Source organism: Nicotiana tomentosiformis, chromosome 11 (assembly GCF_000390325.3).
Source record: "Nicotiana tomentosiformis chromosome 11, ASM39032v3, whole genome shotgun sequence".
Lineage (NCBI taxonomy): Eukaryota > Viridiplantae > Streptophyta > Magnoliopsida > Solanales > Solanaceae > Nicotiana > Nicotiana tomentosiformis.
In genome coordinates, this window is record NC_090822.1 from 65,734,975 (window position 1) to 65,752,209 (window position 17,235).

The following is a 17,235-nucleotide window of genomic DNA, read 5'->3' on the forward strand; positions in this document are numbered from 1 at the left end:
CATTCAATGTGCATAAATCTATGCGGCGACGAAGTGAATTTGCTAACTACTCTCTAATAGAAGCTGTGGATGTAATTTTGGAGGAGGAAGATGAGATCTTGAATGCTAAAGAACCTCTAGCAACCTGTCTTAGAACTTAGATGAAGCAAATGGAGAGTACTTGGCGGAGTGGGTACTGGCTCTTGAAGGCCAAGGGTTTTGGGAAAGAGAGCTAGAATTTGAGCCTTTGCACTTAGAAGAAAGGAAAACTCCTCCAGCTAGGCCATCGATAAAAGAGCCACCAAAGTTGGAACTGAAGCCACTACCACCTCATCTCAGGTATGCTTTCTTGGGACCTAACTCAACTTTACCTGTTATTATCTCATCTGGTTTGTTAGATGTGTAGAAAGAACAGCTTTTGCAGGTATTGATTGAGTGCAAAACTGTAATTGGTTGGACCATTGCAGATATTAAGGGTATCAGCCCGGCCTTCTGTATACATAAGATTATACAAGAAGATGGCCACAAACCTTCCAGAGAACATCAAAGAAGGCTGAACCCCAACATGAAGGAAGTTGTGAAAAAGGAGGTGATAAAATGGTTAGATGCGGGGATCATATTCTCCATCTCTGATAGCAACTGTATCCCAGTCCAATATGTGCCAAAGAAATGTGGGATGACTGTAGTGCAAAACAATAACAACGAGTTGATTATCAATAAGAACAGCCACGAGATGGCGAATTTGTATGGACTACAGAAGATTGAAAAAGGCCACCCGAAAAGACCACTTTTCCTTGCCGTTCATTGATCAAATGCTAGATAGACTGGCCAGGAGGTTCCACTTTTGCTTTCTGGATGGATACTCGGGGTATAATCAGATCTCTATTGCTCCGGAAGATAGAGAGAAAATGTCATTCACCTGTCCATATGGCGTCTACGCTTTCCAGAGAATGTCGTTCGGCCTATGCAATACACCCACCACATTTCAAAGGTGCATAATGGCCATCTTCACAGATATGGTAGAGGACATAATGGAGGTCTTTATGGATGATTTCTCAGTGGTGGGAGACTCATTCGATGATTGCCTAAAGAATTTGAAAAGAGTACTGAAAATATGTGTGGAGACTAATATGGTGCTCAACTGGGAAAAGTGCCATTTCATGGTGCAGGAAGGTATAGTCTTGGGGCACCTAGTATCGAGTAAGGGCATTGACGTAGATCGTGCAAAGGCTAATATGATAGTAAAGCTTCCACCACCCACTTCCGTCAAAGAAATAAGAAGTTTCCTTGGCCACGTCGGTTTCTATAGATGGTTTATAAAAGACTTCTCTAAAATTGCTAACCCCTTGTATAAATTGCTTGAAAAAGATCACCCTTTTGTGTTTTATGATGACTGCATGGTAGCTTTTGAGGAATTGAAGAAGAGGCTAGTGACAACACCTATCATAGTTGCACCCGACTGGGGGTAACCATTTGAGCTTATGTGTGATGCGAGCGACTATGATGTGGGAGCAGTTCTTGGGCAGCGAAAAGATAAAGTCATGCATCCAATATACTACGCAAGTAGAACTTTGAGTGGTGCCCAACTAAATTACACAGTGACCGAGAAGGAGATGCTAGCAGTGGTGTTTGCATTTGACAAATTCAAGTCATACCTGATAGGCTCGAAGGTAATTGTTTATACTGACCATGCTGCTCTCGGGGTACCTAATTGAGAAGAAGGAGTCAAAGCCGCACCTGATTTGATGGGTGCTACTGCTGCAACAATTTGACTTGTAAATCCATGACCGAAAGGTAACGGAGAACCAAGTGGCTGATCACTTGTCTAGGCTGGAAGGAGCCGAAAAGAAGGTTGAGGTGGAAGAGATTGTGGAAACTTTCCCGGATGAACAACTCTTAGCGACGAGCCTCGATGCTACACCATGGTATGCAGATATTGCAAATTACATGGCAAGCGGTATTGTTCCTTATGACTTGTCTTCTGTGCAAAAGAAAAAGTTTTTTCGTGATTGTCGCATGTATTTTTGGGATGAACCATATCTGTTTAGGATTTGTCTTGCTAACATGATCCAGAGATGCATTCCCGAGATAGATCAATCTTCTATTTTGCAGGCATGTCATGCTTCACCGTATGGAGGACATTTTGGGGGCGTAAGGACAACGGCTACAGTGTTGGAGTTAGGTTTTTATTGGCCGACGCTGTTTAAAGATGCATACTTCTGGGTGAAAAATTATGATGAGTGCCAATGGACGGGGAATATTTCCCGTCGACATGAGATGCCCATGAACCCTATCCAAGAGGTAGAAGAGTTTGATGTGTGGGGAATCGACTTTATGGGACCATTTGTTAGCTCATACAATAACAAGTACATACTTGTAGCGGTGGACTATGTCTCGAAATAGGTAGAAGCCTTCGCACTTCCTACAAATGATGCGAAGGCAGTTATTGGTTTCCTGAAAAAGAACATCTTCACCCGATTTGGCACTCCAAGAGCTATCATCAGTGATGGGGGGTATTCACTTCTGCAACCGAGCCTTTGAAAAGCTTTTGGAAAAATATGGCGTTCGTCACAAAGTTACCACTCCGTATCACCCACAAACGAGTGGGCAAGCCGAGGTGTCAAACAAAGAAATCAAGAGTGTTTTGACCAAAACTGTAAATGCTACTCTGACTGATTGGGAAAGAAAATTGGACGATGCATTATGGGCTTACTGCACTGCATTCAAAACTCCGATTGGAATGTCACCGTATAAATTGGTATTTGGAAAGGCATGTCACTTGCCAGTGGAGTTAGAGCATAAAGCCTTCTGGGCGTTGCGACAATTAAATCTGGACGTGGAGGCCATTGGAACTAGTAGAGTCACAGAGTTGCATGAACTTGACGAGTTTCGATACCATGCTTTTGAGAGTACTAGGTTATACAAGGAAAGAATGAAACTGGTGCACGACAAAAATATTCTTAAGCGAAATTTTAAGCCGGGAGACAGGGTATTATTATTCAATTCGAGATTGAGGTTGTTTCCGGGCAAATTGAAGTCAAGATGGTCAGGACCATTTCGTGTGGTAGAGATTCACCCCACCGGAGCCGTAGAGATTGTTGCAGAAAATGACTCCCGCACGTTCAAAGTCAATGGGCATAGGTTAAAATATTATTTGGGCATGGATGACGCGAAAGTAGTGTCGGTGACTCATTTGCTCGAGCCACCAATGTTGAGCGAGCCTTAAGAGCGATTACCTGCGTCATGCCGTGATGTTAAATCAGGCACTTCATGGGAGGCAACCCATTGTAATGTTGTATTCGTCATGCCGTGACGTTAACTAAGGCGCTCGTTGGGAGGCAACCCAATTCGTAGTTGATTTTTAGTGTAGTTAGAATTTTTCTTTTCGTTTTTAGGAACTAACATGTTTGCAGGTGATTTCGGCAAGTCGTACGCAGTATCTCACGTTGCCTGGTCTCCAGCGAGCTAGGCCAGCGTTAAGCCATGCGACACCAGGTATTGAGCTCATTAAAGAGCTCGCCTCGCATGGGTTATAGCGAGACACATCTCGCGGAATCCCCCACGTCGCCTACCTCTGAGCTCGCCTCGCCAGGTATGTCGTTCGCCTGAGAGCTCGCGTCGCCAGGTTAGTTTTTGCTTTTATTTTCTTTTTGTTTTGTTTTCCTTTAACTCTCCCTCTAAAAAACCCAACTTAAAACACCCACGCCTAAAAGAAAACACACTGCATGCCCCAATTTTCCTCTTCTCCTCCCACACAAACCTCACTGCTCACAAAACACACACTTACGCACTCACGCAGAACACTGCCAAACCCTCCCCCTCACAACTCCATTGAAGACAATCAATCTTCTACTATTTCCTTCACTTACAACAGCAATTCAAAGGCAAATCCCTTCTCTTAAACATCTAAGGTATGGTTTCTATCTCCATTCTTTGGCAATTTTGAGTTGGGTAAATGCATGACATTGGACACAAATTTTTGGGGTTGTTCTTCATTGTAACCATGTGTTTGTGTGTCCCAACCCCATGAACCCCATAGGAATGGTGTTGCTATTGTGTGAACAAGTGGTAGTACGGAACTCCCAAGCCGATTTGGAAGGGTGAGGCAATCTGTCACCCCTACAAGCACTCCCATAGAACTAGTGTATGCTAAGTGTTTGTTATAATGCCTCAAAGGCATTCTTTGTCCCCATTGGAGCCCGAGTCTTCGGGATTATAAGACTACTGCTATGTAGTTATGCACCACTTTTAAATCTTAAGTGTGGGGTGGCTCACTGGTAGCCCGATGCTTCGAATGTTGAAGAAGCACCCATGTGTCATTGCTTGATTCTCATGCTAAGAAACGATGAGGTGAAGTCTGAGTAACCTCGAAAACTGTTGATAATCATGTGATAAACTCTAAGTGTGGGTGGCAAGACCATGTTTTGAGAGGTTGCAATACCGCTTAAACTGATTTATGCTCACTTGTGTAGGTACAAATATGCCTCCAAGAAAAGACACTGGTAAAGACAAAGCCACATCCACTACTCCGTCTAAGGATTAAGCTACTTCCGCACCTCCCCAGAAGAAGAGAAAAGGGGGGGAAGCTACTTCCAGTCAAGGTGAAGGACTGAGAACAGTTGCAGCTATTGCAGCCACCCGTCCACAACCTCAGGGCCAACGGGAATTTGGAATCAAAAGCATACCCCCACATGTTAAGGATTGGTACAAGCGTTGTAGGCCAAAACATATACATCCGGAAGCTGTTATTCATGAGCGTCACTTGAAATCCAAGTACCACGCTATTTGGAGAGGCATCAATGTGTTGGGGTTGAGCTATGTGTTCCGAAACTCTAGAGAGATCAACGTCAATCTTATAAGGGAATTTTATGTTGGGTTTGATCCAGAGGATCCTGAACAGCTGGTGCCGATTCGTGGAAGGTTGATAGATTTTTTAGCCTCGGCAATATGCAATTTCTTAGGTGCTCCGGATGTTCCTGGGGAACCCTTAGACCACTTCATAGTCCTTCCTACTTATCGAGAGCTGAGACACACTCTTTGTGGTGTTAACTCTGTGGAGGCTTGGGTGCGGGATAAGAAAACCAACCGCCATAGGAAGTTCCAAAAGAAGAATATGAAGGCAGAAGCGCAAGTATGGTTGAAGTTGATCAATTCACGGCTCCTACCGTGCAGCCATGACACTCTCATTAGCCGTGAGAGGACTTGTGTGTTGTATTTCTTAATGGCGGGCCAAAGGGTGAATGTGGGCCACTTGATCCGTTATCAGATGACCCAAGTGCGAACTAGCAAGAAAATTGACCGAATGCCCTTTGTAAACATGCTAACTCAGTACTTGCGGCAAAAAGAAGTGGAGGAGGAGAAGGAGTTCGATCACATCATTGCTCCACCCTTAAGACCAACGGGCCTCACAAATGTCCGGGTTAAGGAGGAGAACACCACAACTTCACTGACAGGGGCTGAGCGCAATGCACGCGATGAAAGTTTCATGGCCTATTTATATGGGATGATGGACTTGCAGCTTCGGATAGGGGGACGGCCTGCCACTACAGAGGAGAGGGCCATATTGGAGCAGCGGTACTCGCTCAATGCTCATGCCCAACAGCTGGTTGGGATAGGTGATGGATACAGACTCCCTGAGGACAAGGATGTTAACATACCTGAGCAGTCCGAGGCCGAGCCGGAGTAGTCAGATGTTGAGGATGATGACGAGGAGGAGGAGGAAGCACAAAACGAGGAGTGGGTAGCCTCAGAGGATGAGGGCAAGGACGCAGCTTGCAGGGAGTTTTTCCTACACCCTACTCATTTGTTTTCTTGTTTTATCAATTGTGTATGCACTGAGGACATTGCATGAAATAAGTATGGGGTGGGGACTTGTAAAAAAAATTAGTCTTGTTTTAGATATTTTTTTTAGTTAGTGTCGTCTTAGCCTTTTAAAGAAAAAAAATTTAGTGTTATCTTAGCTTTTAAAAAAAAAGTAGAAAAAAATTAGACTCTTCCCAACGATGGATCTCCTAGACAGTTTGCTTGAGGGAATTAAGTCTAAAGAAAAAAAAACCAAAAATATTTTCTTGTAGGTAGTGTAGTAATTCCCCTTTGGTTTTTATTTGGGCCGCGGTTCTTTCCAAGGATTTTATTTGAACCGGGTGTAGTTATTTTTAATTTTTAGGAGTAGAAATCACTGGGCTATGAATTGAATTGCAGCGATATCTCTTAACTTTGTTATGCCTTGAGAATAGTTAGTACTCTGGTTGTGACGCTTAAACTCAGTTTTTGACTCTAGTATAAGTACCTTAAATCATAGATTCTTAAATTTGGTTGACTGCTTTGACTGGAGTGTCGTGATAAAACCAATCCTGAGTGAGTTATGTGCCATGTCTGTGTGAGGTTTTGTATGTATTCAGTGCATTGCATTTGATGTCTAGAACTTGCCCTGTATGTGTACAAAGCGAAATGGTAGTCTTGTTCAGTCTGGGAAGTGATATAGGCGTTTCTTTGTTGAGCCAGATATATAGAGTTTACCCGCCTGAATGTCATATAACGTAGTTAACCCATTTGAGCCTATAATCATATTTTTTTGGTAACCACATTACAAGTTGCACCCCTTTGTTTGAATCGACCATATATTTGAATCTTGTCACCTGTTATGAGCACTTGAATTGCGATAAATTATATTAAAATTAACATGTGGGGTGGTGGTTTGGCTTTTGAGTGGAACAAATAAAATAAGGAGAAAGGTGCACCGTTTGAAAGAAAGAAACAAAATGTCAATAAAAGCCACTTGGATTGAAAGAAAAAAAGAAGAAGAAGAAGAAAAAAAATAGTTGTATTGTATGAAAAATAATTCTTGATGGTGGTGGCTAGTGATATACTTGTGCTTAAAGAAGTATGGGGTAATATAAATTGAAGTGAAGGTGGAATTCTGGTTTAACATAAGTATGGGTTGTAGTATTAAAATATATGTATTAAAGTGTTTAAGGAAGGTGTAGTCACTCATATCTAAATGTATCCTACCCGACCCGTAGCCTACAGTACAATCAATTAAAGTCCTACTTGATCCTAGACTGAATGAGCTCGATTAGTAGAGTATTACACTACGGGTAAGCCTATGGTGCATCATTTGTGGCATATGAATGTTATTTCTGAGAGTGAGTGAATTTTTCCTATATTGAGTTCCTACGTTCTTAAAATTCATTGCGTGTGGAACTAAGCTCTTTGTTGGGTGAGGGCATGTGATTCATAAAGGAAAGGAAATGTCATTGATCTCAATGTTAGAGTAAGTAAGTGAATTGTGAATAAGGCATGGTATTTATGAGTCAAATCTTGAGGTGAGGATGTTACACCTTTGTGCTTAGACTATTTTAAAGATTCTTGGTGTGATGAGTTAAGGGAATTGCTTAAAAAGGTTGTGTCTATAAGTGTAGTTTGATTGCTCGAGGACGAGCAATGTTTAAGTGTGGGGTATTGATGTGTGGCTATAATTCTATAGTTTAGTACATTATTTGCCTTGCATTTTGTATGCTTTAATGATAAACTACACTTTATTTGTGCGTAATGGAGTCTATTTTATGTGTAGGTGAATTGGAGATGAAAGTAGATCAAAAGAAATAATTAAAGTCTAAAGCGTGCTCGAAAACAGTTGAAAAGAAGAAAGAAAGAAAGAAAGAAAGAAAGAAGTAAGCAGCAGATAAATGAGAAAGTTGGCGAAGCAAGCTTAATAGCTCGTGTGGGAGATGGATAGGCGAGCCTTTTAGCTCGCGTGGGAGCAGGCTAGGCAAGGCAGGAGGCGAGGTCCACCTCGCGTTAAGGCTGGCGACGCCAGGTCTGGGGCGAGGTCCTGCTCGCGTGAAGCCTCGCGAGGCGAGGTCTGAGGCGCGCACACTCCGAACTTTGAAGGCTTATTTCGTCTCCTGGTTTGACTAGGACTATGTCATTTAGGTCTTTTTCTACACATATAAATAAACATAAAACACCACTTTTGAAGGAGTTTTGCAACCGGAGGCAAGGATAGCTCGTGAAACAACCGTAGGGAGTTAGAATCATTGATTTCTACATCCTTTCATCTTTACTTTGTAATTTAATTATGCAAAACATCTGGGATATTGTTACTATGAGTATGAGTAGCTAAACTCCTAATCCAGGATTTTGATGGAACCTATTGGAGGATGATTTTTCTGTTACATTACATAGATTTGCCTAGTATTTTCTCTATTTGTTCAACTATATTATTATTGTTGTTGATTGAAGGGCCATCAATCGGTTGTGCCTATTTAGTGTGTATTACTAGGAAGAGAGTGCATATTTAGGTAATTGTTGAACAACAACACTCCTAACGTATATGAGGGATCAATACAGAGGGTTTAAAGGTGGGATTAGGGATAACGAAATCTTGGTACGATTCGAGTGAGCCATACTTAATGACAACTAGCATAATTCGGGAGAATATGTCTAGTAAATTGTGGTAGTTACTCGGGAGAGAATTACAACACTCAGAGCGTTCATGATCGGTAGAGAAGACTTAGGCAAATTTATAGAAAACGTAGCGGAAATGATTCCGACAATAGGGGAAATCATAACCTTAGATCATTCCAATTCTTGTCTACAACCCGTTCGTAGTTAGTAATTAATTATTGCATTTTTATTACGTGATATTTAGTTAGTAAACATAAAATTTGTTACTTAAATATTTCTGAAGATTGATTGCGTGAATTTGTGCGAGTCTAGTAGCTGTGTTTAATAGGTTAATTCCCTGTGGGATTCGACTTCGGACTTATTAATCGAAATATATTTGCAACGACCGTTAAGTCCTTTTTACAAGGCATAATTGGGCATGATCGTACTTACCTAACTAAATTATTCAATTTTGTAGGTTCAAACTCTATCTAATCATTTGTCAATCGATAATTAATTCATTTGAATAAGTTGATCGTCCATCAATTTCAATTGATACTTTCCCCCTTCAAATTTACTATTACTCAATGCACTCCTGTTTTAATCTGATCTATAGAGTTTGTACTGGTTAATATGGGATACATGTGTCCAGAGATTAGTCGAACGAATCGATGGACTCCTTTTGCTAGTACATCGAATACACCAAACAGTAATCTCTCGGTCTTTATTTTTTTTATACAATGGTGTTAGAATCTGATGGAATTTAGTCCATGTCTTACATCGGTCCTTTTATTTATACTTTATCTGGGCCTGAAAGGGGCCAATTTTTTTTCTTAAAAATATGAGTATGACCCTTGGATTTAATAGTCTTGTACGAGTAATTATGACATATATTGTCACATCGAATGATTGTAGACATTCTTATTATATTCATATTCCTATTTTAGACATGGTCGGACGGGGACAAGCTCAAACTACTTCTAGTGGGAGTTATCAAAATCAAGAAAGGGGACAACGTAGAATAATACATACTTTAATAATTCGATTCTGAGCCTAAAAGTCACCATGAAATTCTCAAAGGCGATGCAAAATGAGTTAAGGGATTGAATGGCTAAGCGAAGGAAAAGAGAAAAGAAATTTAAACAGTTTAGGAAATTCAAAATAGCCCCTAATGTTTCAATACCTGATCATATTTACTTTTATGAAAAAAATGAGACGAATTGTCTAATTATATAGCGGCTTCGGATTGGGAGGCTTTAGCTATTTTAATTGACTCTCTCGAAGAGTCTTGTGTGATGTTTTAACCAGTATTATTTATCTTGAGGTTTGGACAAGTGAACTCTTTTGGGTATATGTTAAGATACTTGAAACCAAATGGGAGGAATATGTCCCACCAAACATATAACTTGTTATTATGTATGTTCCTATTTTATAAAGGTTAAAATTATGTTGTTTGTCTCTTCGATTTCACGTCCGGCTTATTATTATTTTGTGTGTATTGAGTTGAAACTTTATGAATTTGTGAAATTAATATTTATTTACATAACTTTAGGAACATTAAAAATAATTTTAATATTGGTTAAACATTTAGATACATATGATGAGTGAATACATAGTGACCTTTCGATTCTATGCTAAATGTAAAATCAATATTCTAATCAATTTACTTAAGTGTGTAAATTACATGCATAAAATGATTGTAACATATATGTATGAGCAAAACTTGCATAATTGTCTCTTAATTATAACAAACATGGCATAAAAAGTATCTTTGCTAAATTAAATAAGGGTGACAAACTAAATGGTAAAAATTACGACATGTGTAGTCATAAGATGTGGTATGTGCTGGAAGAGCAAGATGCCTATAATTTATTTAACCATATTATGAGTCATCCAGACGAGGGTAACACTACCTAACATGGGAGATCAAGAGACTTATAATGTTTGGAAAAAAGGATTCCATTGCTTGTGATATTATTGTAAGTTCAGTTGTTGATGATTTTATTCATAAATATGAACAATATCCTACTGCTCAAGTTATGTGATCATATTTAAGAGAGGCATATGACGGTACAATTGTGACTTGCCTTAGACAACTAAAAATCAAGTTTGACACATACAAGAAGAGTCATGATCACATTGTTAAGCAACACCTAAAGGTGATGTCAAACATGATTACTCAACTCAAAAGTGCTAGTCATGTTCTCTCTGATGAGCAGCAGGTTCAGGCAGTGATTCGGTCTCTTCCCAATAATTCAGAATATCTGAAGTTTAACTTGTCCAATAATAAAAGCATCAAAACTTTTGTTGATGTTACCCGTTATGTGGAGCTTGATTACGAGCAACTTGGTGTTGCTAAAGCTATACCTAGTGCCTATTTGGCAGAATCAAGTGGTATATAAAATTCAGGCTTCAAGCGCAAGAGAAATTAAAAAAATAACGGGAAGAGTAAGGATACCATAGAAGGACCCTCAAAGAAAAGGCCTAATTCAAGAAGGGACTCCAAGAGAATGATAAGAGCAAGATGAAGTGCTGCAATTGCCAAGTTCTAGGGCATTTTGCTCGTGACTGCACTGAGTCGAAAAAAGATAATATTTTAAAATTTATTTCTAAGTGCTACATATGTTTCTAACATTGTTTTATTAACTGAATCTTATCATGTATACATTATAGACTCAGGGGCCACCGACCATTTAAGTCATGATCAAGAAGTATTTGTAGAGTCTCGTCAGAGTCTCACCTAGATCAAAGTTAGTATATATGGGTAATAATGCAAAGCATAAAGTCAATGAGAGAGAAAGACTTGCGTGGTTGCCGGTCTTTGATATTGCATCATGTCCTATATGTTTCGAAGATTCGACAAACTTAGTCTTTGTGTCTGTTCTTCTAGATTTAGGTTTCAATTTTAATTTCAGCCGCAATAGTGTTAAAATTACTCTAGACAATATTTTTTATGATTTTGAATTTCGTTATGATAGTTTAATTGTGTTAGATTATAATTCTTCTACACATAACTATTATGTTGACCGTTATGTTATGGCATATTATTCTGGTAATAATGATGTTGTGTTATTATATGGCATGCAAGATTAAGATATATAGGGCAAAGATCGAATGAATAAGTTGGCTAAGGAAGAATATACAGGTTCTTTGTCTAAAATTGAAATGCCAATATGTGAATATTATATTATCGGAAAGATTATACATAATTTTGGAAAGACTAAGAAATTTTTTGTTGTAATTAATTCACTACGATATCTATGGTTCAATGAATATGAGGGCTAGGTCTAGTGCTTTGTTTTAAGTTTATTGACAATTTTTTACGCACTTCAGTTATGTCTATTTGATTTCTCATAAATGTGAAGCACATGAATGCTTTAAGAGATTGTCACGACCCGAAATCTCAACCACGGGACCGTGATAACGCCTAAGGTCCACTTACTAGGTAAGCCAACATTAGCTACACAAGTATTTACAATAACAATTTTAAAAGCATATTAATGAGAAGATAAAGTTGTAGAACTTTAAAATACATAATAAATTCCATACACGCTGCCTAGTCTAAACCTAGAATTTGGTGATACAAGTACATGAGCTGCTAAAAGTGCTACAAATAAGATCCGAAATAAAATACAACTGTCTTAATGAAGTATACAGTATGCAGATAAGAAAGGGACTTCAGGGTCTGTGAACGTCGTGCAACTCTACCTCAAGTCTCCGGATAATGATAGTACGAGCAAGCCTCCACTATACGACGCTGGAACCAACACCATAATCTGCACAAGAAGTGCAGAAGTGTAGTATGAGTACAACCGACTCCATGTACTCCGTAAGTGCCGAGCCTAACCTCGACGAAGTAGTGACAAGGCTATAACAAGGCACTCACTATAAACTTGTACTAGTATAAGTAAAAAATAATAATAGTAGAATAGGGAAATAAGATAAAAACTGGAATAGAAAATACGCATATAGGGCCCCAGAATATCATCTATGCTTCAATTCATAATACAACACGGATACAGAACCAACAGTCAAGAACAGTCAGAATATATCTTCTCAGTTGCGACGCGCAACCCGATCCTCACACACACACATACACACACACACACACACACACACACACATATATACACATAATTACCAAACAACATTTTAATGTTCGTAGTGGCGTGCAACCCGATCCCAAATACAATATCAATATATGTTGCGACGTGCAACCCGATCTCAAATACAATGACAATATATGTTGCGACGTGCAACCCGTCTCATATACAATATCAATATCCGATGCGGCATGCAATCCGATCTCATATACAACATCAATATCCGTTGCGGCGTGCAACCGATCCCAGATATATAACATGTACATACAATATTACAACCAACTAAGGTGTATTTCACAATGAAATGCAGTAAGGAAATTAAACAAATAAAGACATAAGATGGATAAAAGTGACTATCTAACAACATACAAGGCAGGAAAAGGCATTCAATGAATGAAGACACGGATGCATAGAAACATATAGAAAACTAAGGCATGTGGCGAACGAAAGCATTAATTTAACAAGTAAAGGCAAGTAACAATTAATTCATATAACACATAGTATCATGGAATAAATGAAGGCATGAAGTAATTGAATACAAATAACGACTAAGTAGTTCAACCCGCATGCTTAACCCACGACAACGTATATACACTCGTCACCTTGCATGTACGCTGATCCCACACTTAAATATACGCTGATCCCACACATAAGCAGTTGGGAATCTAAGAGCAAGACCAAGGCGCAATCCTCAAGGTAATTATTGTGGGTTGATCAAGCCTTCGCAAACAAGTATTGCCAAGTCCAACTCTGCTCCATATAAAAACGGCAAACAGAGATGCTATCAACAGTGTGCTCTTTGGTGTCCCCTGCTAGCGAGCCCAGGCTCCAAACATCAATCTCACCTGGAAAGAGGGTTTATCCTCAGCTAAATAATGAGAGTCTTTACCCTCAAGTTTGTAATTCTCCAGCAGGAAACCTGCCAATATTTATTTTACCTTCGCAATACACGATTCTGATCTCTTTAATCAGATGATATGGAAACCATAAATCTGCAATCCACGCTCTTCTGTTAATAACTAGAATCAATTGTTACATGACGCAGCGAACTTAGGCAGTAGATGTCAAAGGGAGTAACATAAACTTTATAATTGAACATCTTGCGTATGATACAATTGATGAACCTCAAAATGATAATGGCACCAGCAAAGACATCACAACTAGAAAGGGTTATCTACAAGCCCAGCAAAACAAGTAAAATAATTCACACAGATTCTAAAAGCTAAGCAGCAGTAGGTGAGGAGCCTTTAGAATGCAAACCAAACCACAAGCACTTATCTTTCAATACCTCAGCTTCATTTGCATACTCTTTAAATTTGTACGCTTCCTGCTTGTAGATTGGAGCTACTTTTCCTTCACTGTAACATTGACCACACAAGCTAAAATGCGATTTCATCTCTTTAAAGCGAGGCCCAATGATAGGATAGCGGCAAGTTGCACAAACATGGCTACCATGACGGTTCCTATCCCCGATTTCAAGCTTCAACAAAGTAGACATAATGCCAAAACCCCAATCAGGATCATCGAACATCGCAAGGAATTCTGCTAAAGACACCAATGATGTGTCCATATCCCCATGAATTTCTAGCATTTCACTCGCTCCGTGTGAAGGAATATAAATAGCTCTTAAAAGCTTGATATACCTCTGAGCATCGATTTTCCTTGTCTGGTTGCTGCCCTCATTCACGGGTCGCCACAAAAGAGCCTCATAGGCAAAGCGTTTCCGTTTGTCTGGTGGTCCTCCACAGATAGGGGCAATAACAGCAAAAAACATGCCCATATCCACCCTACCCGATTCTGACTCGTCTAAAACAGAGAGGATTTTCTGGTTAATGGCTTTAACAGCTCCTACGAAAGTTTCTGGCTTCAAGAAACTAAGCAATCTGCACAGAATCTCCTCCAGTGAAGCCTTACGTATAGACTTTTCAGGCACACCACCTCCAGAATAAGACACTGGTATATCATTTTCACTAATTCCTTCTTTATCTGATCAACATCACAATGGTTAAATCGAGTAATCCTCTGAAAACCTCGAATATCTAGTGCAGTGGCCAAATCTGATCTTAATGTCGTCTTCTCACCCAGTCTCTTAAACTTTGTGGGTTCCACAGTGATTAAGGCTTCCTCGCCATTGCCACCCCCATTCCCCTTCAACCTCCTTTTCTGAAGCTGTTTCAAATGCACTGTTGCATCATGCAATTCCACCCTGTTTGTCATCTTTAGAACTTCTTTCAAAGCTTTCTTAGCTTCCTCATTTTCACCAGCCCCCAATAAAGCCACAGCCTTATTGAGCTGTGCTCTCCAGTGGTTCGGCCAAACACTTAGCACCCTAGTGTACATCTCTGAAGCTCGCTGATATCTACCCATATCCATATAAAGTCCACCCAAGTTGTACAAAGCATCAACATGACCAGGTTTCAAATCAACTGCTCTTTGAAACTCCTTAATAGCATTATCATCATCATCCATTGCATGTAATGCAGATGCAAGATCACAATGTGCATCAGCATAATCACTCTTAATGTAAATGGCCTCTTCTAATGCCTTAACGGCCGCCTTATAGTCGCCCACACCAAAAAGAGCACTACCCAGAAGTTTCATAGCCCTGAAATGAGTTGGACACAAAATGGCAGCCTCTCTGTAATGCTCACAGGCACTAATAACCATACCTTCCCCTTCAAGAGCGATTCCCAAGTTCACATGAATCTGTGGAAGTAGATAAGCCCACTGATTACCACCAGTTTCCGCAGCTTCCAGCGCCAGCAAGAACTCCTCTTTGGCCTCGGGATATCTCCCGAGCACATATAAACTATTACCAGCCCTAAAATGAGGCCTTACATCAGCAGGCTGCAATTCACAAGCTCTCTTAAAGCTTACCAATGCCTCCTTAAAGAACTGGTGATCGTACAAAACTCTACCAATTGCCATATGACCATCAAAAGCTTCCTCCCTAGACCTCGACCCATCTGCCCTCGACCTCAAAACTCCCAATTCCTTCACAAACACTCCATAGTCATGCCCCATCTCCTCCCACAACACCCTTTTATCTGATAGCTCCGTGGAAGGTGGTCCCAATTCGCGTGACCAACCAGCATCCGAGTACACATCAGAATTATCATTTTTCAGCTTCCCTTCTTTTGATTGTTTGGATTTAAGCCTCTTGATCAGTATTTCAATGTCATCAACAAGTTTCCAAGTATCATCAAACACAATACCATGATTCGGAGAAGCTGCCCACGCAGCTGTCCGTTGTTTCTTATGCGGCTCCATCGCTCTCTCATCGACAATGGACGAGGTGGAGGCCTCTTCCGTAGCCATAGACACCCCATTGTCGTTATCCGGTTTGAGGAGATCAAGCCCGAGGGCTTCAAAATCCCGATCAACATCACCAGCTCCATCATCGTAGGTACGCAATAGGCCATCATATGTAAGGCCCTTCTCGCCGTCGATGAACTCTCCATAAGTTCGGAAAACCTCGTCCAGAATGGCACTGATCTGCTCATCGCTGAATTTGACCCTAGGGTTTACAGCAACCACCAGAGCTGCCATTTCCTCGCGGTTAAGACCCCCATCGCCATTTGCATCAAAATTCTGGAAGATTCTTTTCACCTTCACCGATCTGCTGCCCCTTGTCGCCATTTCCCCTCCTAAATTAGGGTTCTTTTAATCGAAATGCGGCAAATTCTAGGGTTTCTGAATAATTTGTGATGTTGGATAACAAGAAATTGTTGAATTCAGGGTATAGAATCTGTAATTGGGTGGTTTTACAGTAGGAGCAAATCGAACTCTAGGGTTCCAGAAAAATAAAATTGAGCTACAAATACTAAGGTTCGTAAAGAATTGGGAAAACTTGGAAGTTTGAAACACCTCGATTCAATAAACAAAAACCTAGTTGAAAGGAGGGTGTAAAAGGGTTTTACAGTGGAAGCAAATAGAAATATAGGGACACATTCTATGGATTCTGAAGAATTGGATTAAGATTGAAGTGGAAGAAAATAAAACAAGAGTGTCAACTAAAAAAAAATATTCAAAGAATTGGAATAATGATTAATTTGCAAAACATGAATGGAAGATGAAGACTTGCTGAACTGAGGATAATAGAATAGTATGTAAATTGACCCTAAAATTGGGGAGTGGAGTATAACCCAATTTGGATAGGGGAAAATGTATGAGGTAGGAGGAATTATTAGATGTAGAGGGCTAACTTTTTAGCATCGAGGAGGAAAGGGAAGATTACTCTTTACATTTTCTCCCGAGTCGTTGTGACTTGTGATGATGGACTAGTGTTGGGCAAGGACTTCTCTTTTTGTTTTGTTTTTTGATCGATTAAAGGAGTCTGTCTCTTTAGCATCATCATTTTTTCTCCAAATTGCGTTGGTTGTCGTGTAATCTCAAGCAGACTTTAATGATTATCCAAACCCTTTAGCACATGAAAAGGACAATGCTGTTTCGTTCAAGTAAATGACAAAGCGAGTTCGTTTTTCAACTAACAAGTAATCAACTCCAGTTGGCTGTCGGTTCTTGATTTCTTTTCAAATCAAATCACATGATTTCTTTTTTGTCCCAATTAATCTTTCTCAGGTTTTATTTTCTTGACTTTTGGCAGATAGGAGGATACAAGGTTTGGCAAAATAACGGCAAGATAGAGGAATAAAGGATACAGGTATAGTAAGCTAGTTCCTCTTTACTGCTAATGCTTAATACTCCGTGTTACATTTTCATTTTCGTTCTCCTGCTAGATGTCACATCATCACATTGCCATTGT

General features: G+C 39.9%; 1 pseudogene; it reads right to left on the reverse strand.

The window, feature by feature from the left end:
- Positions 1-13,463: 13,463 nt before the first annotated feature.
- LOC104088281 (uncharacterized TPR repeat-containing protein At1g05150-like) lies at positions 13,464-16,896 on the reverse strand (annotated as a pseudogene).
- Positions 16,897-17,235: the final 339 nt, after the last annotated feature.